The following is a 27,712-nucleotide window of genomic DNA, read 5'->3' on the forward strand; positions in this document are numbered from 1 at the left end:
TATTTTGTCTTAAATATCCATTATATGAGATGAAGTAGTAGAAAAATAATTCCTTTTTAATGAGGAGAAATTTCTAATCAGCTAAAAATAAAAATGACATTAGCTTTTAATAACCCCAGTGTAATAATGTGTGTTATCTGGTAATTTCCTACAAAAGATCACATTTTCAAAACTTTTGGTACAATGTTCAGCTTTCTTTCAAAGAACCACTTATGCTGTTTAGGAAAGTCCTTGAAGAAATCTCTGATCTTACTGATCAGGTAATAAGATATACATCAAATTTAAACTATAATCTGCCGAATAAATTACTTACAAACTTCCATATGTATGATTGTTATTAGATCTATTTGTTTCAACTCTTATGTTTCATAAAGATGGTTAAATCATTGTAACAAATCATAAATCATTTTTGTAAATTCTGACTCAATACTCTTTTAGTTCTTTATCAAACTTTCAAAAGCCATCTTAGGAATTTATATGTCTTGTCGGAAATTGTTCACATACTGCGAAAAGATCCAACCTTTATGTTTATTCAAGAACGAAAAGCCAGGTTGTATTGTAAATACCTTATAATAGAAAGTTAAAGGAACATTTATAGTTGTTTATTTTTCATCTTTCAATAGGTGATCAATATCTATGATCTGTTCATCATTGGTTTATTGTCTGTTTGTTGACTCAAACTGAACATCAGAGTCATGCCCCCTACCCACACAAACATTCTGACTAGATTGGCAGAGGAGAACACATAAACATTTCATGAACAGAGTTTGGAAAATGTATCATTACCGTACAACGTACATTATAAGAAGAACCCAGGGCCCAAATTCACTTACATCTTGAGTCTGAGTTTGCGACTCAGATTCAAATTCAGAAATGCAATATACAAAATGTGATAAATAAGCTTTAATGTAGTTAATTTTGATGAAAATGTGTTAATAGTTATTAAATATTGTATTCATATTCTGCAAGTTTTACCATTATTGCTCTTTAATAAACTTTGTACAATACAATGAAGATTTGCAGTTTTGAGTATTGAGTCTCAAACTCCAGACTCAAGACGTTGGTGATACTGACCCTTGTCGTGTCTGTGTTGATGCAAGGGAGATAATATTTACCAGAACACTTAGGCAATAACCTTCTTTTTGTAGTTTACATTAATTTTCAGCGCACTAAACTCAGATTATGATAACCAATAGATTAGAATCTTAAATAGCTTTTATCAATTTTATCATTCAACAATAATAATCACATCTATTATAGCTTTGTTCTTAAATTTCTTAGCTCCAATTGTAGCCGCCAATTTATTAACTCTCTTAACAGATATCAATTTATCGTCTCCCTTTGCAGGTATTCCATTCAAATTATTACCCCCCTTTGGAGGTATTCCATTCAACTTATTAACTCCCTTTACAGATATTCTATTTAATTTATTAACTCCCTTTACAGGTATGCCATTCAACTGACTAATTTCTATTGAATAATTATATGCCATTCAACTAATTAACTCCCTTTACAAATATTCCATTCAACTTATTAACTCCTTTTACATATATGAAATGCAACTTATTAACTCCCTTTACTTATATGCCATTCAACTTATTAACTCCCTTTAAATATATGCCATGCAACTTATTAACTCCCTTTACATGTATGCCATGCAACTTATTAACTCCCTTAACATGTATGCCATGCAACTTATTAACTCCCTTTATATATATATATATATATATATATATATATATATATATATATATATATATGCCATTCAACTTATTAACTCCCTTTACATATATACCTTGCAACGTATTAACTCCCTTTACATGTATGCCATGCAACTTATTAACTCTCTTTACATATATGCCATTCAACTTATTAACTCCATTTATATGTATGCCATTCAACTTATTAACTTTCTTTTTCATATATGACATTCAACTTATTAACTCCCTTTACATATATGCCACTCAACATATTAACTCCCTTTACATGCCATTCAACTTATTTACTCCCTTTACATGCCATTCAACTTATTAACTTTCTTTTCGTATATGCCATTCAACTTATTAACTCCCTTTAATAATACCTTTAATACTATTCCATTCAACTTATTAACTCCCTTTAATAATATTCCATTCAACTTATTAACTTTTTTTTTTATGTATGCCATTCAACTTTTTAAATTCCTTAACGGGTATGCCATTCAACTTATTAGCTCCATTAACAGGTATGCCATTCAACTTAAATCTCTTTACAGTTATCAGTTATGAAAAAGAAAAAAATCTCTTTACAGGTATGCCATTGAACTTATTAACTCTGTTTCTACGCATGACGTTCTATTTATTAGCACCCTTCACAGTTCTGACATTCAATGTATTAGCTCCCTTTATAGTTATGACATTTAATTGATTACATCCCTTATTTTTTTAAATAGTTTTCACACCAATTTGTTATGATGGACAAAAATACAAAAAAGATAGAACCAACATAATGCCTTATCACTTCAAAATGATTAGACCTTAAAAGTATTTTTGAAAAACATTGCATTATTTCAGATGCTTATTCAACTTGTAACATGAAGCATTTCACCAGAATTTCACAAGTGCTGATCGAAATTCACGATATATGAGTGGATGAAGACAATTTGCACATTTCTGACAGTTGCAATATTGACAGACCCATTAAACACTTGAGTTTTATAAACAGACGGATCAAGTATCAGCCATTTTCTTATGTTTATTTTCCATTTCCACGTAAATTAATCTTGATAAACAATCAATGAAGTCCATTCCAAGCAATTTACAATTATCTCCACACATTTCAAACCGTCCAAATGTATTAAGTGATAGTTGATACACTTCCTGTTTCTCCTCCATACCAACAAACTTGCACTTTAGGAACCGTTTTAGCTGTCAACTTTGAAAAACTAGCTTCCTGAAAATAGCAAGCAAACTAGGAATGGTCTAGGGATCTTACAGGTTAATACACAAACTAGGAGTGGTCTATGGATCTTATATGTAAATACACAAACAAGGAATGGTCTATGGATCTTATATGTAAATACACAAACTAGGAGTAGTCTATGGAGCTTATATGCAAATACACAAACTAGGAGTGGTCTATGGATCTTATATGTAAATACACAAACTAGGAATGGTCCAGGTATCTTATATGTAAATACACAAACTAGGAATGGTCCAGGTATTTTATATGTAAAACACAAACTAGGAGTATCTTCAGGATCTTATTTGTAAATACACAAACTAGGAGTGGTCTATGGATCTTATATGTAAATACACAAACTAGGAGTGGTCTATGGATCTTATATGTAAATACACAAACTAGAAGTGGTCCAGGTATCTTATATGTGAACACACAAACTAGGAGTATCTTCAGCATCTTATTTGTAAAAACACAAACTAGGAATGGTCTATGGATCTTATATGTAAATACACAAACTAGGAGTGGTCTATGGATCTTATATGTAAATACACAAACTAGGAGTGGTCAAGGGATCTTATATGTAAATACACAAACTAGGAATGGTCTATGGATCTTCTATGTAAATACAGGAATGGTCTAGGGATCTTATATGTAAATACACAAACTAGGAGTGGTCTAGGGATCTTATATGTAAATACACAAACTAGGAGTATCTTCAGGATCTTTTTTGTAAATACACAAACTAGGAATGGTCTATGGATCTTATATGTAAATACACAAACTAGGAGTAGTCTATGGAGCTTATATGCAAATACACAAACTAGGAGTGGTCTATGGATCTTATATGTAAATACACAAACTAGGAATGGTCCAGGTATCTTATATGTAAATACACAAACTAGGAATGGTCCAGGTATTTTATATGTAAAACACAAACTAGGAGTATCTTCAGGATCTTATTTGTAAATACACAAACTAGGAGTGGTCTATGGATCTTATATGTAAATACACAAACTAGGAGTGGTCTATGGATCTTATATGTAAATACACAAACTAGAAGTGGTCCAGGTATCTTATATGTGAACACACAAACTAGGAGTATCTTCAGCATCTTATTTGTAAAAACACAAACTAGGAATGGTCTATGGATCTTATATGTAAATACACAAACTAGGAGTGGTCTATGGATCTTATATGTAAATACACAAACTAGGAGTGGTCAAGGGATCTTATATGTAAATACACAAACTAGGAATGGTCTATGGATCTTCTATGTAAATACAGGAATGGTCTAGGGATCTTATATGTAAATACACAAACTAGGAGTGGTCTAGGGATCTTATATGTAAATACACAAACTAGGAGTATCTTCAGGATCTTTTTTGTAAATACACAAACTAGGAATGGTCTATGGATCTTATATGTAAATACACAAACTAGGAGTGATCTATGGATCTTATATGTAACAACACAAACTAGGTGTGGTCTATGGATCTTATTTGTAAAAACACAAACTAGAAATAGTTTAGGAATCTTGTATGTAAATAATTTGTTGTCTTCATGTTTAGCATTTAGTTATCAACACAACTTTTAAAATACATAGACATTTTTCTTAGGACTGCCAGTTCTAATAATAAATATTCTGATAACATTTGGAGAATTGACTTTTATTCAAGCACTTAGGATTTCTGTGTTGATCGCTTCGTTATTATGCAGTAAAAAAATAATGTAAAAAACTTCAGCAAATAATATAACAAACATGTACTTGTGGCCATTACAAAGATTCCAAAATATGTTATTTATGTTCGATTTCAGTTGAAATGAAAAGCAAATAGACAAGACTGTACTATTTACGAGGTCCAACTGTATTAGTAGTAATCAGAAAGCAAATGCCTTTCAAATGATACCAAATGTACATGGGATCATCCATGGTATCCAAGGTGATCGTCACATAGCTTGGTCACTAAAATAATGGCCCATCAGTCCTTTGACATATAATTTATAATATTTTTTCAAGTTATACTCTTTGAAATTTATTGAAATGGCATTTTACAATTTTAATTAGTTTTTGTTAATTTTTATTATTTAACAATATTATTGGACTGAAAGGCCACATTTAAATCAATATTTTTTTTAAACAATATCAAAGAACTGAAGGGCCATATTTTAGTGACCAAGTTATGTGACGATCACCTGTGGGATCACCAGGAATCTAAATTAATGGAGTTATGAAAGAACAAGCTTATTTGTGGGTCAAATTCCGAAAAAAAACACCATTTAAAAGCTATTAGTTTAAGGCAATGAACAAAATTATAAAATTTAAAGAACAAAATAAAAAAAATCATCTTGAAACATTTCTGAATAGTTTAAAGAACCTCAAAACTAGAAATGAAATCACCAATTTGATTATAACTTCCTGAAGGAATAAGAGAATCTGGTATTTCAGGGATGGCCTGTAGACGATGTCACAAACAAACCATTGTTTATAGCCTACAGGTCCCCAGAATAATGAAATCCAGAACACCTCTCACAATAAATCTTCAGTCCAAAGTTTACATTCAATGTCCTGTAGTTTATTCTTTGTGGAAAGGTTCCCAGAATTAATGCCTGCATTATCAGGAATGTTTACTCACCTCAATCATCACATCTCATCAAACACACAGCTCAATTTTCTGGTTATAATTAATTATTGTAAAACAACAAGTTGCCTATTAATTTCACCCAAGCCAATTGGACATCATTTGTCAAAGTTCTAAAACCAAGAAACCATGTAAATTCCAAAAATTCCAAAGACAAGATTAAAACTCAAAATGACAATGCACGCTCAGTCATTAGACAATATAATTACACAGAATCATGCAATGCAAATGAAAACATCGACAAATCTACAGAGAAGTCCAAGAAATTTCATCAGTGCTACTTTTAAAGAGCTGTAATCAAAGATCTTTAATATTAAAAGAGCCACGTTTGGAGATATTTTGATGCATGTAGGCGAGATCAAAGAGCAATCAATGATGAAACCATACAGCTTCAAGGTTCTCCTCACATGTTTATTTAACATTGCATATGCTGAAAGGCAAATGATGGATGATCATTACTTGTTCTCATCCATCACAACTCATGGCAGTATTAACCGATTTCTTAAATGCTAAAAAACACCATTAAAAGAGTTTCACTGGAAACTGATCTGAGGCTACAGGAGTGATTTCAAAAGACCAACACTACTAAGGCAAGAAGTCGGGCAGCCCTTTTAAATCACAGGCGTCTGGCTCATTGTACAAAAATTGCTCCTATATAGATATAAGTAAATCAAAGGCATTAAAAATCTTCTGATGTTGTTTATAATCTCATTATATGTACCCAAAATGATAATGAATCAACATTTTAGTAACAAACAATGAGCCAGGTGCCAGTGTGTTTTAAACATATATTTATGTTTGTTTGTTGTTGTTTTCTATCAAGGTGGATAACTCAACCAGATGTATAGCCAGAGTTATCACCAGGCCTGCATAGATACAACAATGTATCACTTTGACTCTGACAATTAATACTTCTTTTTCTTCTTCCAAAATTAAAATTTGCAATTAAGTCACCCAACTGATGACATACTAATCTGCATTAAAAATGAAAGGAATATATCTTATATCCAACACACAGAAACATGTATATAAATAATCTGAAACCCACCTTATATTTTTGTTAGTTCCACATGAAGTCTCACTTCGTTTCACATTTCAAATAACAATGATTTCACATAACAAGGCACAACATTACCCAGTCACATGGTAGAGTTTGATTCAATGTGATAGAGCACCTGACATCTCCCTTCTAATCCCAGAGAACAAAGCTGCAGATCCCTGAATATGGCCCCTAAATCAGCCCCTTATCTCAGCAATGACAAATAGGGCCTGAAGATTTAGATAGCACCCAGCCGTATTATCTCCCTTATCTGACCAAAGTACTGCACACGTCTACACCTTCCTGGCAGTTAACAAATTAGTAAGTGTTTATTGATACATTTGTAGTCACTGGTTTGTATCATCCAATTGTTTGTGGTTTATATGCTTGGGTCAGAAGTGAGTAATGCTTTTAATTCAAATAGATGGAAGTCATTCATTTCACAAAATGGGGGGCATGGGTAAAAAATCAAATCAACATAAAAGGAACGAATTGTTGAGGGCTTAATGCAATATTATGAGTATGGGAACTAAACGCATTGGAGCCATTTCCCATGAAATATTTGCCACTCTAATGCAGATTTAACACATTTAAATTCCTCTTTTCCAAGCATATAAAGTGGACATGCATCGTAATTTCATTAGCAACTTTATCCTGCAGCTCAAAATGCAATTTAGGACAATGACCACAAAGGCAGGAGTGGACATTTCGTCAATATCCGCCGTCCCTAGACACCAACACAGGGAGCTCAAAAAACATCATCAGGATTAACAGCTGATCCCTGCAGATCTGAGAATTATTAATGACCTACGAACTGGTCCCTTAAATCATTAATCATCATGGCTGAAAACACATCCTAATGACACATGTACCCAGTTAATGAATTAATTCATGCAACTTTTGGTGTTCTTAGAGCTGTATTTACAGAGTGAAGTCATGAACAGGAGACAATAATGCATCAATATTTTGACATGTACATGAATCACTCTCTTCATACCGCTATTATTGATATAAAACAGTTACCCAAAATAATTCCTGAAGGACTTTTGACCATTCCAGTTATTGACATTTTATTTGATCGGTTGGCACGAGTGCTTCATAATTTAATCATGGTTCTATAATTACAACGACTTAATAGCTGGATTCCTCGGACCTGATAAAAATCTTAGTACATGTTTTATTAAAGTCGAAAATCACAATATTATAAATCCACATACATATAGAAGCCAAATACAACTTTTGCAGGTTTTGTTAATAATATACACAACTATATATCATATAAGTTCCCTGAAAATCACAGTTGCACGAGATACATGCAGGAGATGCACATATTCCTCCCGAGATCGTACAAAAGAACAGAATAATAAAGGAAAAGCTTGGAATAAAGAATTCACATTATCGGGAAACAATTAATTATTCATTGAAGTTTCAATTGCGCTGACTTTAATGTGTAATAATATATCCCTCACTCCAGTGTTAATTCCACAATAAATAGTTTCACCTGACTGACATAAAGAATTTGTTAATGTTGCATTTGATAAATATATCAAGGAATATATCACGCATCTCTTGAACATAGAAACATGTCCTTGCTTACAAAAGCAGAGCAAGGAGACTGGGCTAAAAAAGCTTGCGCCAATACTAAAATTGTTCAAGTGGAAACGGAAGAAAAAAATATGTAGAAAACCCCATTATATTCATATTATTTATATTAATACTTCTAAGAGTAGTATTAATATAAAAAAAGTTCTTAAATTACAGCCTAAATTATTTGATTGTTGGGGTAATTGGGGACACATCCAAAGGTGTGTACCCAAATTTGCAACCTCTTTGATCCACCACTGGATTAGATCAAATTCATTGCAGTCTTTAATAATTTTGCTGGAAGCAATTGCATATGAATGGAACCTCTCTGTTTGTGCTCTGTTTGGTTTCATTCTGATGGTTTAAAAAATATCACAAACAGCATTATCCAACTTTTAAAGCAATGTTTGTGTTCCATCCATTTTCAGATATTCATGTGCAAAATGTAACTGAAAAAATATAATGAGAATGACACATGAAGCAGTCAGTACCCAAAATGTTTCCAAAATGGAATGAGCTCATGTACAACTGGCTGACAGATTATTTCATTAGAGCGGTGCTGCTGTCACAGACAGATTCAGTCAAGTTACTAGAATCAGTATTTATTTCAGTCTGATTAAAACACTGTGACTCAATCGAAACTTCTTCAGCATGATCGACCAGGCTTACAATAGTTTAATTACAACGTTTTCCAAATGGAACACCAAACTGGTTGCAATTATATCTTTAAGAGCTCAATATAATTTTTAAAGACCCTTGGACATTACAAGACTGTGAAGTATCTTGTAGAAACAATTACTGTATATTTTATCGTTGTTAAGCTCCCAAAGAATTACTTTAATATCGAACATTAATTCACCTCGAGGGAAAAATATCAATATTTCAACAAAACTTGAACAGACTACCATGTTACAGATCTGGAACATTAACAGACTACCATATTGTAGATCTGAAACTTTAACAGACTACCATGTTGTAGATCTGAAACTTTAACAGACTACCATGTTGAAGACCTGAAACTTTAACCGACTACCATGTTGCAGATCTGAAACTTTAACCGACTACCATGTTGCAGATCTGAAACTTTAACCGACTACCATGTTGCAGATCTGAAACTTTAACCAACTACCATGTTGTAGATCTGAAACTTTAACCGACTACCATGTTGTAGATCTGAAACTTTAACAGACTACCATGTTGTAGATCTGAAACTTTAACAGACTACCATGTTGTAGATCTGAAACTTTAACAGACTACCATGTTGTAGATCTGAAACTTTAACAGACTACCATGTTGTAGATCTGAAACTTTAACAGACTACCATGTTGTAGATCTGAAACTTTAACCGACTACCATGTTGCAGACCTGGAACTTTAACCGACTACCATGTTGAAGACCTGAAACTTTAACAGACTACCATGTTGAAGACCTGAAACTTTAACAGACTACCATGTTGCAGATCTGAAACTTTAACAGACTACCATGTTGCAGATCTGAAACTTTAACAGACTACCATGTTGTAGATCTGAAACTTTAACAGACTACCATGTTGTAGATCTGAAACTTTAACAGACTACCATGTTGCAGATCTGAAACTTTAACAGACTACCATGTTGTAGATCTGAAACTTTAACAGACTACCATGTTGCAGATCTGAAACTTTAACAGACTACCATGTTGTAGATCTGAAACTTTAACAGACTACCATGTTGTAGATCTGAAACTTTAACAGACTACCATGTTGCAGACCTGAAACTTTAACAGACTACCATGTTGCAGACCTGAAACTTTAACAGACTACCATGTTGTAGATCTGAAACTTTAACAGACTACCATGTTGTAGATCTGAAACTTTAACAGACTACCATGTTGCAGACCTGGAACTTTAACCAACTACCATGTTGAAGACCTGAAACTTTAACAGACTACCATGTTGCAGATCTGAAACTTTAACAGACTTCCATGATGCAGATCTGAAACTTCAACAGACTTCCATGATGCAGATCTGAAACTTTAACAGACTACCATGTTGCAGTCCGGAATCTTTTACTGTCTACCATGATGCAGACCTAAAACTTTAACAGACTCTTTGACTTTCTGTCATTCCTTTAGGCAAATGGAAACATAGCAGAAAATATTTTCAGGTCTTTTTAAAGTGACAAAAATATAAACATCTTTGTCTATTACAATATTAGCCTTAAGTTATAATATAGTCAAATATTATGGGAAATTTTTCTTGAAGATTCCAGCCATATTGAAGAAGCCATTCTAAGCAGTCTGGAACAAGAATGTCATTGTTATTTGATCATTTAATGGCTCAATAATAATTTCCATTTATATAGAAACATGTCTGCAGTTTCTAGAATTAACTGCTGTAAGCCGATGGAAGTGCTATGTACACCCAATCACGAAAATATGATTTGATGTAAGAAACTATATGTTTATTTGAAATTAGCCGACAGTACTGGTTGAGTAACTTAATCCAGCCACGTTTTGATGTTTTCTAAATGTTTAAACAATTTTATGATAAATCAGCTTGTACAATCTTTTCTACTTTCTCAGGTTTTCCTTTAGAGAAAAACACTTAATATGAAAATCAAATTATTTATAAAAAAAATGTAGAGGGGTAAATCAATGCTATTTTAAGTTCAAAAAAATCTAAATATTTGCCACTTTCACAACATTTTTTTTTCACATTGAAAAGCAAAATAAAATACAAGGTTCTTGACAAGTATGTATGAAAGTCTGATAAAGTTACAAAAGACAATCATTGTACTTAGATTGTTACTCCTACTTGTATTGGGTAACATGGCAATTTTCTTGCTATCTTGATGTCCATTTCCCTAAATAGTGGATGGTTTGTCCCATATCTCATTAGCAAGAGAATATGAGTTATCACTGTCTGGGATCAGCCTTATTTTATGTTATGACATTGTTCCCATCTTTCTAAATCGCTGTTACTTACGCAAAGTGTCTGTAACATGAAGGAAAGTGCTTCTTCCAGACTGGTCCATATCAAAGGTTTGTATGATCAACGTGCTGATCAAGGCGATGTTCGTTAAGATACGAAAGACCAAAAATAAGGTCAGAAGGGGTGTTGTATGTTAAAAATATGTCCTATCATACATGCATACACAGATTTTTAGAGGATATAAATTTAAGGTTCTCTAAATGTTTTAAATAGATACAACAAGACCTACCAAGGCTACCAATATGTTACAGATTGTCTCCTTACAAAACAATATCTAGTAGGCGGAGCTTAGCCATGCAATAGCTAGCATGCGTGGATAAATGACAATGCTTAGAATTCACTTAATCAGCAAACTAGTTATTGAATGTTGTCCTCGACAACATGGTACAAAACAGTTAAGCCTCTACCCTTAATGTGATTGAAATCTTTCACATGTGTTGAAGTGCTCAGGAATAATTTCAATATTTAAACTTCAGTTGTGGATGCAGTAATTTTTTGCCTGCATAATGCTTACGATTCTTGGCATCAAATGAATTTTCTCCTCAGAATCGTTTTTTAAACAATCCAGCTTGGTTTTGAATCTCTATAATTATAACAGTTGAATCTGAACTTTTAACAACATGTGATATATCACAGGCAAGTAGCAAGCATGTGCACCTATGTCTTTCAATACGCCCATCCATCACAGCACAGACAGGGGGTTCAGTTGTGCACAATAATCTCAGAAACAAGAGGGGAAAAAACACACAGCAGGCATGGGAAGGCCATTTTTCAAACTGATACACAGGAATGATCATGGTGATAAAGCATGAAATGTATTCTTAATTGACCAAGCATTGCCTGCATTAATTTCTCAGGTAGAATCAATCCATGCAGTCTCTGTGAAACAAATTAGCAAAATGAGCAGATTTTCAATTGTCATGTAAAATCTTTGTCTCAATTTTGTCACTTAAACCAAAATTCAATAAAAAATATTTTTTTACCTTTGTTGAATTAGTGTCATTGGCATATCAGACCAGATGACCTCAAACCTAATTTGACCGCATCTTTAACATTTCATGCAAATGATATACATTACATATGGTCAGGATCTGTGTTTTACTCCGCCAGGATGCATCTTTCAGTGACATCTAATGAGAATCTGATTCTCCAGGGATGGTATTCCCACTATCAGGCTAATTAATTACTGTAGGACACATATAAATGACGGAATTATAAGCCCACGTTTATTTACAGTGATATGTGTGGCAATATAAATATGGAAATGGATGAGTTCGCATGCAGATTTAATTGTTTTTCCTCTCTCATATTTGGTCAAGTTGTAGTGAACATGCATACAATCTACAAAAACTGATTTATATTGATTTATAATTATCTAAGCAAAGGATACATGGTAGAGCTGTTGTCAATTTACCATACATTTTATCAAAACATGCAGAATAACCAATGTGATATTGCAAACCACCTGCACATGAACAACTAATATCCCTTAGAAGTAAGGTGACAGCCCACAATGATATACTTCCTGGTTGTCACATAATAATGCCTTGAAAAAGTTATCAAAAACAACGACCTTCCCCATTTATGTAGCATCTCGTGCTGTGTAGATTTTTGTTTGTATTTTAATGTTTACATATGATTTCTATCACATTTCAAGAACTCATCATCTTATCATTTCAGTGATATTTTGCAGGACCTTTCTCTCGGGTGGATGGTTTCAGAGATGACCCCAGGGATGCGGCTATATCAATTTGATAGACGATATAAACAGTGACTGTAAACAATGAATGATAGCAAAAGATCAAAACCATAATCATGTGGGTTTCTTGTGTTTAATAAATAGATAAAACATTCACAATTTGAGGATATATGGGGTAGTGTTAAATAAAGCTACCTACATTCTGTAAGTTCAGAATAAGTGTGCAAATCGGACTGTTTCTATATATATCTTATGTGGTTGGATCCTTATACATAGCACCATAGGTATTTTCACACCAAAAACTAAATGTTGCCTATCAATGATACCCCTGTTCAATATGAATCAAGGTTGCACTCAAAAAAAACGGGTGTTAGGTTATTGAAATGCATTCAACAGTTACTCCCACAGTCATTCTGTACCAAATGATGGCCAGAGTGAACCGTGTGATCAAAACATTAATATTTATTTTAAAGCACCAAAGTTTCAACATATAGTGTTTAATACTGTGGTGCACAGAAATATCAAGAAAGTACATTTGTACATTAAACTGAAGCTGGCATATGTTTGATTACCTTTCTCTGAGGCCCAGTTGATAATGTCTCTTTAATATACCTTTACAAAAAAAATCTCAGAACAGCTTAAATTGCAAAATACGCTTTCCAACTAAACTCCTTATGGAGTTAATAACAGATGTGGGAGTAATGAAAGGGACATATCTAACATTATTGTAACTAAATCACGGCCTTCAGATGGAACAGTGATAAAAACTCCATTTACAGTCCAGAAATTCTCCACACTGCCAAAATGGCCAGACAGCTAACACTGTAAACAAGAATAAAGTGTCTTTTATCGTTAAGAAAACTCTCAGCATTTATTCATCCCTAATGGATTGAATTTGTCATATACTTAAAGAAAAATAAAGTCTAACACGAAAATCTCACAGATATTATTGTTCAATATTAATGTTGTTATCTAAATGTTTTTGCTGGAAAAACCTTTCAATGTTATGAATAAAATCTGTCTTCCCAGCTTGCATTCAGCACAGCTTGTACTCATTATGACATTGTCCATATATCACTTCAGATACCTTTTACTTTTTGTAAATAGGTTTTTGGTTACATTAATCTTAAGGAATTAATGAAACTCGATGTTGACGAAAGCTGGTAAAAGCATGTATGTCACTGTGTCCATTTCCTAGGTAGAAATCAGTACTGAGGCCATAAGAAAGTCCCTCTGGTTGGGATCAAACCAATATCCTCTTGGGTAAGAAGTGAACACCTACATACTGCTAGACAAATCTCATCCCAAATTTCTGTATTAAGATCTACATTAAGACAGCACAAGTGATAGCCTTCAGTCCATAAAGCTATCATGCTTGCTAAAAGCAATTCTGAGAGGTATTTTATATTCAATAATACAAAGAGACAATATAAATAATATTTCAGATGAATCAAGCGCCATTCTAAATGGGTTCATACATCAATATCCGGAATTTTTATTTTCCCGATGTGTCATTCCCTTAGAAAATGCCAGCTCTATTATTTTGATACCATCTAGTTTATGTGCCTTAAAATTGACTACCAAGAGCCTTTCTGGTCACAAAGCAATAAAGAAATATCATTCAGCCTCAACAAGTCAATAAAGATTTTTTTCTTCTCAGACGACAATATCTATCACTGAATGAGACAGGAAACTACGGGCGCTAAACGGACATGAGAACTAAATAACATAGACAAAATGTAAGTAACTCATACGAGAACAATATTTGTCTCAGACTTTTTCACTTCCTAGCGGTAAGTTGACATAGTTTTATTGCCATTCATGGAACGATAATTGTCACAATGGACGAGGCTATTTCAAATATTTGTGTGCACTGAATACACTGTATTTTTATTTGCATGAAGGTGTGATGTTTCCGCAAAAGTTAAAATGTGGTCAAACAGCACAAAACAGGGGATTGTATTCTAGTAACTGGGATAAAACTACTTAAAGTATGAACTGATTCATAAGAACCCAAATCAATCATCATCATCAACCATGGCACCATGACTATAGCGGTATAGCATGTCAATTTCACATGTAGGCCTGAACAAACAATAAATCTGTATCATATCGACCACATTGGGCAGTCGTCAAGTACCACTACTCCTCAAATACGCATGCAATGACAGATTCTCTGCCCTCCACTAAAGACCTTCTCCATATTGGCAAATAAGTTAATCAATCCCTTCGCATCCAATGTCCTTATATAGCAAAGCTCTCTTAAGTGATCAGCTGTTTTTTGCTAGTACAACTTACAAGAGACAGTTTGTAATCCCATAATACCATATAATATCCGTCACCATCACATACCCATCACATTACCCTTGAAACTCAATTGTTCCGATTAATTTTTGTTTTCTTAAACTTGAGAATAACGTTGATAAATGTTTTCATAGAAATCATTCAATCGATGCTGCAAACCATTAATAAAATTGCATTAAAAGAACACAAACTTGGGAAAAAATCCTCAAAAGGAATTGATCAAGACCGCGTTGACTTGATTAGGCAGCGGCACGCTAAAGGACCATTACGTTATCATTCGACTGAGGGCTGGACCCTTCCACTATAATGGGCTGGTATGATTTCATTCTTCATGGGGGGAAATATGGTACCATGTCCTATAAGATAAAAACTTTGAAGTGTTTCTTTGCCCCGGAAATAAACTATAACAGCATTGGAAAGAACTTACCACGGCTTAAGGCAAAGCCATATATTAAATAATCAGGAAAATTTGTTTCCAGCATTTCACATTTTCATCAATGCTATATAGAAGATACGGTAAACCTCAACTATAGACCTCAACTATATTTTTGCTAACTGTATTTTATTCACAGACCCAATATTCATTTTTATTACCCTGGGGCTGTTTCAATAAAGGAGTTTAGTCTTCAATGATCTTAACGCTGTATAAAGGTTACAAATGGAACACATTGATTTGTTTTAATTCCTCAGCTTCGTACTCTGTAAGTTCATTTCACTAAAATATGAAACAAAATATTGAATCTTTGACACTCAGATTATTTCCGTTCCAAGAAAAACATGTTTATTGACCAAAAGTTTCAGCGAGAAAAATAGCTTAGACATTTACTATCCATTTATTTCTAAGTTGACATTTTAAATAACCTTCATGACAGTGTCACCAACAGATAAAGCTCCTGTAGAATCCAGATTTAAGGCCAGTGGCATGCTGGGATTAGCCTAGATCAATCAGATGCTTATTTAGCGTAGTGACAGATGTGGAATCCATGTTAAAGCCTCTGCGGGATATTGAAGAAGCAACATTTGTCTTACCTCGCAATCACTTCTGTCACACTTGTTGAGTGCTGCAATGTTCAGGAGGATTATTGTGCTTTTAGCGTCCACTGATTAACAGCAGCTTCTGCAGCAGTTCACACCATTCAATTCTGCAGATTCCTGAAATTACACATTAAAAGAAACATTTAAGTCAAACTGGGTCTGATGAATTAACAATGCTTTCAAAGTATTGACATTTTCATGAAGTTTAATCAATAATATTTAAGCTCATTATGTCATTTGAGGTGCAAGCGGAGACAAAAAATATGACAACGATGAAAGCTGCCGAACGTGTGCTGAATGACAGGTTATTACATGACAATTACCAGGCTCAAATAACACAATTAATTAGCATGTGACTGGTTGCAGACAACATGGAATCAATTATGAAAATGTACAGGAACCATCGGTCCCATCGTGTGATTTATCTGATATGGTAATGCATCAGAGGCTTTATTTTATAGTCGCTCAGATTTCAATGCCTTAAATCACTAATGCCACAAGAGTACCATAAACATGTAATGAAATTGCTAATTAAAGTCCCTTCTTTTCCCTTCTTCATGGTAAATCTGTTTGTGTAATAAATTGCATCAAACAAAAGTAGTTATCTTTAAAATGTTGGATTCCATAACAGTTGGACTGCAAAGGCTTTAACTACCCTGAAATATCTCGGCTCAAAATGTAGCCAACTTTTGCCTGATAGGACAGAGAAGGAGCATGCACATTTACAACAGGAGGAAGGCCAGTACTCGAGACATTCTAATTTACACTCGATCAGTATGCATATAACTAAAATACTTCGAAAACTATAAAGTTCATTTCAAATATCTTGAACCAGAATGAAAATATGATATCTTTAAGAGTTTGTAGAATTCTTTCCCAAACTTCCATTGCATATTTGATTGTTGAGATGAAGTGAAGCCATATTTTGCAATCTGGCCATTTTTACTTCTTTCCAGACGCTTATGACAGCAGTAATTGCCTGCTTGCGAAACCCTGCAACATGTTTTCCAATTGGATGCACCTTTACATGCATTGGCACACAATGGTTCTGTAATTTTACGACTCAACATGAAAGACCATTCATTCAGAAGCAATAATAGAAGAATAGCAGCCCACAAAAGTTAATGCAAAAGGCTGATTAAAACTACAAAAGTAAGGCTAAAGAAGTTATGTAACATATTTCCATTACCCTTCGACATAAAAAAACGGCAAAAAAGTAGTGAGATATTGGCTAAAAATAATACTTTAGACTATTCACAAAAGCATCAAAACAATTTTGATGAAATATAGTCGACATCTTGACCGGATTTCAATTAAGATGTCTCTTCAGATATGCTCATCAGTATGCTCTGATGGGACAATAGGGTGCAGGCCTGAGAATGATCAGGAAACAGTAGGGTAGTGGTCAGACATTAGGGCAGCTGTTAGGACAGTAGGGCATGGTCTTATCTCTGCTATCTCAGGTCAGCTAAGGACAGCTACTGGCTGACCTGGTATGACTTCAGCAATGACCAGCTCCAGAGACACTGACATCATTCATTGTGATTTAAGTAAAAAGAAGGTCTCCAAAATGTCCTGGAGCTGATTTCACTCTTTCAGACTGTTGGAGGCTTTATGCAATGATTACTTTTGACCTCCATATTTGTGCCTGTATCATACATGTATGCTGTTATGCTAATTGCATGCATGGTGATGTCCCACACTGCATGTACAATATTGCAATGGTCTTGGAGATTTCTTGGGGACACTTAAACGACCACAAAGTGCTCATAAAAATCAATTGTTCCTGCACCACACTGCCCTAACCAAAACTGCATCATTCATTTGGAACACGGAAAACTGGCATATTGAGCCTATTAGCGGGACAAACTTCCATTAAAGGGCCACTTGACCAGGGACTGACCAGGCTTTAACCCAGTCTGGGACATCAAATATTGATAATTATAGGCAGAAATGAATGTCCTCAGTAAATGTTGAGCTGTCACGATTCGCAGGCAATTAGCACACATTGTAAATGCTTAAGCATGCATATATGCTTATAGATAACAATGCAATGCATGATGCATTATGGGAAATCAATGATGAAAATGGGCCGTAACAGTGTATGAAAAACAATGATTCTCTACAAGATTAATTGCAATTGCTGCAGGGGACATATTACTGTTGTGGACGGAATTTCCTCCGATATGACTGCAAAATTTGAGTTATAGCTTCTATGATTTCATTTCTGGCGCCGCAAGGTTTGAAGCCACAGACATTTGAGTTAACTTGAGAAAGAACAGTCACAGCAGTTTTTGTACCATCACTTTCACTCGAAACTCAGCAACACACAAAATGTATTGTTTTTATGGAAAGATGACAGCCCATGCAAATTAATAAAGCAATGAAATGTTGCAGATATTTAGTGCATCAAAAGCTAAAACCCCAAATATCAGAGAGCAATGGTTAGCTTTTGAATCACAGTGCATCACCATAAACATCAGGAATTTGGAGATTTTTTCTGTGAAATATCTAATGCCGAACTCTAAATCGATCCTAATCAAATCAGACAATACATGCAGTTCCATTTCAATATTTCGTGACACTTATATGCATGTCTGGCAAGGGTAAAATGAACGTCAAGTAAATACTTTTGTACATATTTCGTGTGGTATGTAAATGGAGAAGTTCCTGATAATGTTAGGACTATTTATAAAATAATGAAGACAATCAAGCCAATCCTGGGCAAGATCGAGCACAAAATCCCTGAGGAGCTGGGATCCAATATAAACACTAATGCCGATTAACTTACATTGAAGTTTACATGAAAGCCCTGTCAATCCTGGATCCAGAGAGCTTCAATCAATATAACAAACAAGTGACATGATTTTATACACTCCTCACTGTGTATGTCAAATGGCGAGGAAAATGATTTGCTTTTTGTTGAAATTGAGCGGGTGTTAATATGATGAATGGGCAGCTAAGTTAAGATGTGGATTGGTTGTTGCAGACAGGATCTTTTTTTTTCAGTTGACATAATGAGGCAGCTGAGCTCACATACTGTGACCTTATACTAATAACAGATTCAGCTTTAAATTGAATATCAGTTATAATGGGTAAAAAAATGAAATTGATGTATTTTAATAAAAGTAGTATGGTTTACCATCAGCAGGAAAAACGTCTGTGACACCACAATACCTGAACTACAGACAGACTGGTAGTTATGAATTTCTGGGGGCAGAATTTGGTACGCTGTATTCAGGGGTGTTTTATGAAGTAAAGGGGTCATATGTAATACACATTAACTAAGAATTTGAATACTCACTCTTAAAATCGTTTAGTTTTTAATATTTTTTGGCAGGATTCAGTTCGAAGGTATTAAAGGATTATTCAATATTCAGTAGGAGGGGAGGGGGGGTCTTTACATTCCTCTGTATACAATTGGGTCAATTGTACAAACCTTGTTAAAGTTCACGACATAGTTGTTAACTTTTAAACATGTTTACTTTGATGCCGATCGACCTATGATGTCTTAATTTTTGTTTTAAACTCTGCAGATCACAAGCGTTCCCATTTCACTTCCAGAGCCGTAAAGATTTGAAAGTTGTTAATCAGGAAGTAAACTTTTACATTTCTGAACAATCGGCCCATTGTTTTATTAATCTACATGTAAGTGGAAGGAATATTAACAATGTCAGATACTGTTGCCACAGATGCCTGTCACTTTAGTGGAAATTATTATTGAGAAGCTATCTCATGTGATTATGGAACATATCCATTTTAGTCTTAGAGAATACAGCAATGTTTCTTGGAACAACACAGAAGTTGTATGACTATAGTTAACCCTTGGGAAATCTTCTTCTCTTGAAAATATGCTTGCTTAAAAAATAGATTTACACTGACTTTAACATTGAAAAATGCTCAAAAACATTAATTCTAATCAGAGTAAATGTATTTAGCCTATTTAATACAATAATATTGTAGTTAAATTCTCCTTTGAAATCTCTTTTAAAAGTTTCATTATTTCTTTTTTTCACCAATATAGTCACCGACTAATACAAGTAAAAAATATTAATACTTATTATACGCATGTTTATCCAGATTTTTTATTGCCATGGAAACAGTAATCGCCATTCAAGAATCAAAAAGAGATTTATCTTTTAAACATTGCTATTTTCCTGACTGCAGTCTTTGTATTATAACAAATTATTTTAAACAGACTCTGTTTTTCCACAAAAGGAAGAGTTTTCATCTAACACAACATCAATTCACCTGGTCAGGTGATGTATGCAAATCCATAACAACCTTGAACATCAAACATGAGACTGAATTAATTTGCTCTTAACTTCTTTGTGGCATATGTAAACAGCTTGGAGATGGAGGAGAAATCATGAGGAGATGAGTGATTGAACATAGCACGACTCCTACAACAAATAATTAATAATCATGCTTTGTCTCAATAATCATCATGTTCAATATAACTATATGGCATTTCACTGTATCAAGAGAGGGTCTTAAGTCTTTAAAAAACACTAGAATATTCTTAATATCTGGACCTTTAAGGCAATAATCTGGCTATGTATCGTAATTTGCCTCTATCTGTTTTCAATACAACTATACAAATTTAAAAGTTTGTCAAAAGAAACAGATTTGGACTTTCGAACACATGTTCAGTTTTAAATTTAAAGGTTACCTGTTCAACTAGGAAATGAACAAAAAGTGTTAATGTAAATTCCAAAAAACATTTCACACTAAAGAGCAATACATGCAAAAACCATGTAAACAAATATATATCCGGCAATAAAACAGCTTTAACATGCCTGGTTTGAATCAACCTACCATGCCGTTAATACCATTTCCCTGACATCAAAATGACACTATTCTAATATCGCTTTTCTCCATATTGAACTATTAGAGCATCCATTAAAACTCATCCATCCAAGAGTTAATAATATCAGTGTAATGTGATCGCCAACCTAGCATTGTGCACAAAACGTCTTGTGATTATGACACCATTCTCTACCCACTGCGAGAGAAATGATTCAAAGCTCTCTTGACACTTCCTTTATGCTATTGTGACTTCATTATGTCAAACTGTGACTTTTTTCTCCCCAACTTCAAGAAATCATTACGGACTTTAATCCATAAGCAATGTTTAAATCACAAATGCCGATTTTTCTCTCAGGAAACAAATCAGCCAAAGTCTGAGTTCCGAAATTTTGACTTTCTCAGAGATTTCTCATTCGAAATATTTGGCTCACACAAAAACACTTGTATCTATGAAGATTTTAGATGTTTACTTCATGAAAGCCATTCTTAAAGTACAAAATTTATGTTCCATTATTATCAGCAGCTTTATAATACATGCAGTTGTTCATCATAGTCACAGTATACGAGTCCCATCAATGTAAAGACCACCGCAGTGCAATGCTTTCCTACACTTACATGCCATTCTCAGCAAAAAAAAAATCTAATTCTCATCATTATTTAAAAAGTTGCATCTAATACATATCACTCAATATGCTATTATATTTTAGTATATCTAAATGTTTGACAGTATATCCACAAAGAAATTATCAACGTAACAATTACTATGGACAAATATGAGAAGCTTGTCACTGCACACTTTGCCGATGGTCCTGGCTACTAACACCTTATCGAAGATAATAAACGAACCAAAACCAGTTGCTCCTGCTCCAGGATGCTCACAGAGGCAACCAAGCCTGGCGCAAGACAAACTGCGAGTAAAAAAGAATCAATATGAGGAGTTTTATATTCCTTATAGAGAACTTTCCCAATCCTTGCGAGAGTTAATCAATTATCAAATTGTAAAAGCCCAGTTTTAACTATTGTCAAAGCCATGGCTTAATTACTTCATTGTCACTGTTATCTCATTAAACATTTAAGACATTTAATTATGCTTCTGTTTTAATATTTCTAGTGAAAAAGAGGAAAATTCAGTGCTGTGTTAAGCCAACTAATTGCTGGTCAATATCGGCATTCACATTTTTTGCACGCTACATTTATTTAACAAGAGTGGGAGTAATTCTTTGTACGGATGAAAATCAGCAATTTTAAATGAATGCCACAAGTTATAAGTGACAAGAATTTCCGAGTTTTGCTGAAAACGATTCAGCAGTTGTCATAATAACATTGTGTGTTTTATGTTAGGTTCGTCCAATTATGTTCGTTGCAAGAAATTCTGATATGTTATCAAGAAGCTTATTTAACGCTAATAACAACCGAATATTGCCTGTCTCGGAAAGAACATACAAAAAGAAATAGAATTTGTTATGCCAAGTTGCGCAACAACATTTCAGTAACAAATCAAATTTGCTTCCATAGAAATCCGCTCCAGATATATGGCTTGATCAACATATTTACAATTTTCCAACTCGTGAAATTTGCAAATTAGTTTTTACTGACATTGTTGTACTACATGCCCCAGGATTGAAGAATTGATCTTCATGAGAATTTTATAATCAGAAATATGAAGTTTGGAGCTGTGGATATGAAGTGCTGTCAAAATCAAATGGCTGCTTAGGAAAACTAATTCATAAAATGTCTAATGAACCCTCGTGGACTATTTCATTATGTCCTCTAGATTTTGCTGACATGCAGGAATGCCAGAAATGCACAAAACAACATAAAAAGAATCATTCATTTTTAGAATCATTCATTTATTTTTAAATATTCAAAACTTTTTGTCTTGGAATTTGAATTTCGTCACACCTGAATTCAATTATTGTCTTCTTTTTTCACTTACATTCTAAGCCTGTGGTATACATCTGATGACTTAAATATATACATTCTCAGCAGCAAATAAGATGTTGAAAGTTTGTTACTGAAATGATGTTTGTCATTTCCGATGCGCCCAACGAAACAGCTAATCCTTTTCTCAGTGAATCAATCTACTTAGATGTCAACCTTAAACACCGAAAATTTAGCCTTTGTCTATAATCAGCTTTTTCTTCCTAATTGAGCACATCTTTAGCTAACGTTGGAGATGGTCAATAGTGTTTTTTTGTCATTTATGCTGGAGTTTGTAGGCTGCGGATGTCAGGGGTAATTTTGGGGAGCTGTTAAAGTGGTAATGACCGACCTCAGAGAAACTACCAACAATTATGAATGTCCGGCACGACATTCTGCAGTCATCGGTAACTTCAACTTCAATTTTAACCAAGGTTCTGCTATTATGGTCAATTCATGGCAAGAAGGAAAAAAACGGTAAGAGAATCAGTAACATAAACCTTTAACTGCCGCAAATATGGTTTTCCCTTTGGTTATTTCACAGGAAATTATGGCAAAACAAATACTGGAAAACGTAATGATTATGCTGAAGGCAGAAACAGAAATTTCGACCAAACCAAGCTTTCCATTACAAAATAACAGAATCCGTATAAATTCTGAAGGAATGGTTTTTCGAACAATTTTATCGGACAAATAACTGATTGGAATTCTGTCTATTGTCAATTTTATTATTTATTGGGTACCCTTAATGTGTGAAATTCAATAAAGCCCCAGATTTAATACCTCAACTTGGCAGTGAATGGTCGAAGGGGTTCAGCAGTAGGCAAAGACAGGGATTTCCCAGGTCTCTCTTATGGCCCTTTTATAGTCCATGGCAGTGGTTTGTGTGACTATATGGAAATTTTGTGACTTGATAATTACAAACACCGTTAAAGCATCTTAGAGGTTTGGCCAATAAAATAGGATTATAATCACAAACATCATCAATGGCATCAACAGATCTTTTATTTGTGAAAACTGTGAAGAATTTTATTAGAAAGTAGAGAAAAGACTAATTTGGCTTTATAAGGTTTCCCCTGTAACATTAAAAACAACTCGAGCTTAAGCCAATAAATGTTAATGTTTTAATAAATGCCTTGATTTTCCATTCCATTGACATCATATTATGGCACATGTCTTAAAATAATTAAACCAAAACTGCTGACTTATAATGTTTGATAACATACACAATATTCTGTGAAAATTGTAATCAATGCCTCTGATGAGCAGGATGAAGCCCTAGTTGTGTCCCCTGAAGGAGATGCATGTTGGAGGATTCAGTCCACAGTAAATGGACACAATTGACCGAACAAGTGCTTTTGTACGCTTAATTGGATCTCCTTAAATGGACTGATTATTTGTTGAAAATATCAAAACATGCTTGTTTAGATATCATTAAAGTAAAGAGCAGATAAGGTGGTTTCCAAGTGGAGGAGCTTGCAAGGATGATCGAAAGAGGTTGACCTCACATTAGGGTAAATGACCAGCCATTTACGAACAATGGCAAAAAACGTGGAGGCATTGTCAGGGAAATATTTTTTGCTGTGAATCACCCATCACATGAATCATGGCCTGAATATTAATTATCGGCGCAACTGTTTGTTGATCAGCTGTTGATATAACTGTCCAAGCGCCGTGTGCGGAGCTCTCGTGCTAAATGGAGAATATTGTCAAGTATGTTTACAGAATTCTTCACAAAAAGATAGGAAGAATCGGTGATATCTGAGGAGATCGTTTATGTCAATCCCCGATAACATTTTCATATTTTCACCCAGAAAATACAATATTTCATTAAGCCTACGCAAACAACCGGCTTCTGAATTGTATATTTTGTAACTGAAGATTCCGTAGCAGATGGGCAGTATATGGACCTGTCACAATATTCAAATAATTCTGGCCAATTAAGCAACAATGAAGAATGATTCTCAGACATCAATTTCAAGGAAAGTCTACACTGTCAAAAATCCATCGAGACAACTCTGCCTGATTCTCTTTATTGATGATGTCTGAGTACTTTAGCATTTCTTAGAAAGCTGTCAAAAGAAAACAAATGATGCCATATGATATTCATATTATGCTGTAAAAAGCATCTTGTAGCTGAATCTATGGTTATAATTTGGTTTTATCTTTGACTGGTACAATTTGTGGTTGCATGTAAAATTTAAGTTCCCCAGCTAGCTGAAACTTTTGACCCACATTGCACACCATAACTGTTCTTTTATCATGCTATATTAACATACTTAAAATTTGGGGCTTATTGATTTTTTTTATGAATATTCCTGACTAAATGAGGTTTACTTTTCCTTATACCTAGGCCTTAAAAACCACATTTGGTTATGTAGTTTAAAATCTCAGAAGATTACTTTAACACCATTCTCCAATGATGACAATAACATTAATTCTTATGTAAAGGCAAATAAATTTTTTTTTTAAAATAACCAACCTGTTTTTGGAAAGGGTGTAACCCGAACCAAACCATTTTTGTTTTTCCCTATGGGAGTTGCCTCCTAATGTTGAAATGGTGCCTTTCTTTCACTTTTGCAGTTTTTATGGCAATTAGCTTGCATAAGGAAGAGTCTCAGTCATGTAAGACATGTCTCAAGCATGTACTTGCTTTAATTGCTTTGATATGAGTGTGCCATGGCGTACATTAATATTCAAGAGTAAACTTACAAGGAAATGCCTGTTTTATTCAAGAGCCATATCGAATTTCAACTTTTCAACTTTTGAACTGAGATAAGCGATATGGCCTCTCTTGGCGGTCATTTAAGGTAAGACTCCAGTAAATTAAGTCAGGTTGTATGACGTTTATGGTCACCATTGGACATCAAGAAATCAGAAGTATATCACAACCAGGCATGCGTATTTTGATAAATGCAATTGAAAAACAAAAATAAATCTGAATCAAGCATGTAATTTGGGCTTGCCAAGAGAGGCTGGAAATCAGGGACTGTAATAAAAGAAAAATAGCCTAAGATTTCCTTGCCTTAGCTTCATAATGCCTTATATTATCATCTCTCAGTTTCCTCCCATCCATCAAAACATGCAACGTTTCAAGTAATTATTTTAACTGAATCATGGGGATTAATTTTTTGCTTTATACAACAATCATTTGAAGAGAAATTCTAACAAAATGTTTTGGAAAGCAAATATTGCTTCACAAAGACTCCTTTGTAAAAGGCAAAAAGAAGAATTAAATTGCAATACAGATGTCTCCATGCCATGTCAGATCTGTTTGTTGCCCTATCTCGGATGCACTCACTCGCCGCGCAGATATTTTTTTAACATTTATTTCAATTTCTTCTGATTTTTAATGGTTTCTTTTTTATGTAAAATTGAAATTTTAAATACAATAGATATAAATGCAAACATTTTTCTTGAAGCCTGCGTATGGGTTATACGAGTACATAAGACATCATGTTCTCTTGAAATTTCGACATTACAATTTTATTGCCCTAAAAACCTATTTGTCAAATGAGGTATTTCTTCAATGTTCGTAAATGTCTCAGAACTAATGGTTTAGACAAAACTTAGCATGAGGCCTGCTAAAAAATATCTGATAGCAAAAAGATATGCCTGCTTGCAGTTGGAAGCTATGAACAGTCACTTATTGAAACACTTATTACACCTAATTTGTTTGTAATAGACCTGGCACCATGTCGGAGTCTTTAGGGAGATGTTAGATTTTATTATGCCACACTCATAACACTGCAGATAGCTTGGAAGATATCACACCAGGAACCTTGGTTTTGATGTAAAAACTGTTTGTCTGTAATCCAAGAAACATGATAAAGCCATCAGCTTTAATAACAATGAATGGAAAATGTCACACTGTAATATGCCTTCAGGAGTTGCTCCCCTTGAATGGTCTAAAAACAACATTCTCATCACCCTTGCTTGTGCACCATTCACTGATCAGAAGTCTATGATAACTCTCCAATGAAGTCAACCTAAACCCAGTATAATGGCAATATAAGCCACTGATACCATAATACCATCACATATTGTCATCTGATAGTTGTATCGTAAGCCATCACATGTCAAATAAACAGGTCATTAAAAAATCCAACCATTTGGTATGATTAATTCTTTAGCACTAAAATCACTTGAGTAGCCCCATAATGAATTATTATATTCCAATTATGCAATTATGTGACTTGGATCAATTAAAAAAAGACTCATGAAGCATGCAACATGGCAAATTGAAAGATACAAACTGGAGCAGAAAAAACTTACCTACTTGACATACAATTAATTGAGTACCATACAAATGTTTCATAGTTGCATTTTTGTGGAACTCTTCTTTAACCACATTTACAAGATTAAAGCTCAGCTCAGTGGAATGGGATGTGTGTCAAAAACTGATTTAACAAATAATACGATGTACAAAAATAGAGGTACAAAATTGTTCTATACAAAATTATTTTATCTTTCAAACTTTTTTATCTTGACAAATTGCAGGTTTCTTAATAGGAATGAAATTCTTTAAATACCATGACTATGTCTGATTGAACAATTTTATTTCAATTCAGTCTATTGGGACTTTCTTTGAGACTCAAATGGAGTGCTAAACTTTTGAAATACATTTGATTAAACACTATGGAACACATATTTCAGTGGATACTTTGAAGCTTTGAACTACATAGACTTTATATTTATTTGGAACTTTAAATTAAACTTTCATGAACACCTACAGTTCAAATGATCTCCAACAGTCTTACCATATTTTTCAA

General features: G+C 33.9%; 1 protein-coding gene across 1 annotated transcript in view; it reads right to left on the reverse strand.

Annotated features, from left to right (window-relative positions):
• LOC128227059 (teneurin-m-like) overlaps positions 1–27,712 on the reverse strand; it is a 104,880-nt gene that overhangs the window by 68,340 nt on the left and 8,828 nt on the right. The window contains 1 exon segment of the mRNA XM_052937255.1: positions 16,206–16,328. The gene's annotated coding sequence lies outside the window, so the exon portion shown is untranslated.

Source organism: Mya arenaria, chromosome 3 (genome assembly GCF_026914265.1).
Source record: "Mya arenaria isolate MELC-2E11 chromosome 3, ASM2691426v1".
In the NCBI taxonomy this organism is placed as follows: Eukaryota; Metazoa; Mollusca; class Bivalvia; order Myida; family Myidae; genus Mya; species Mya arenaria.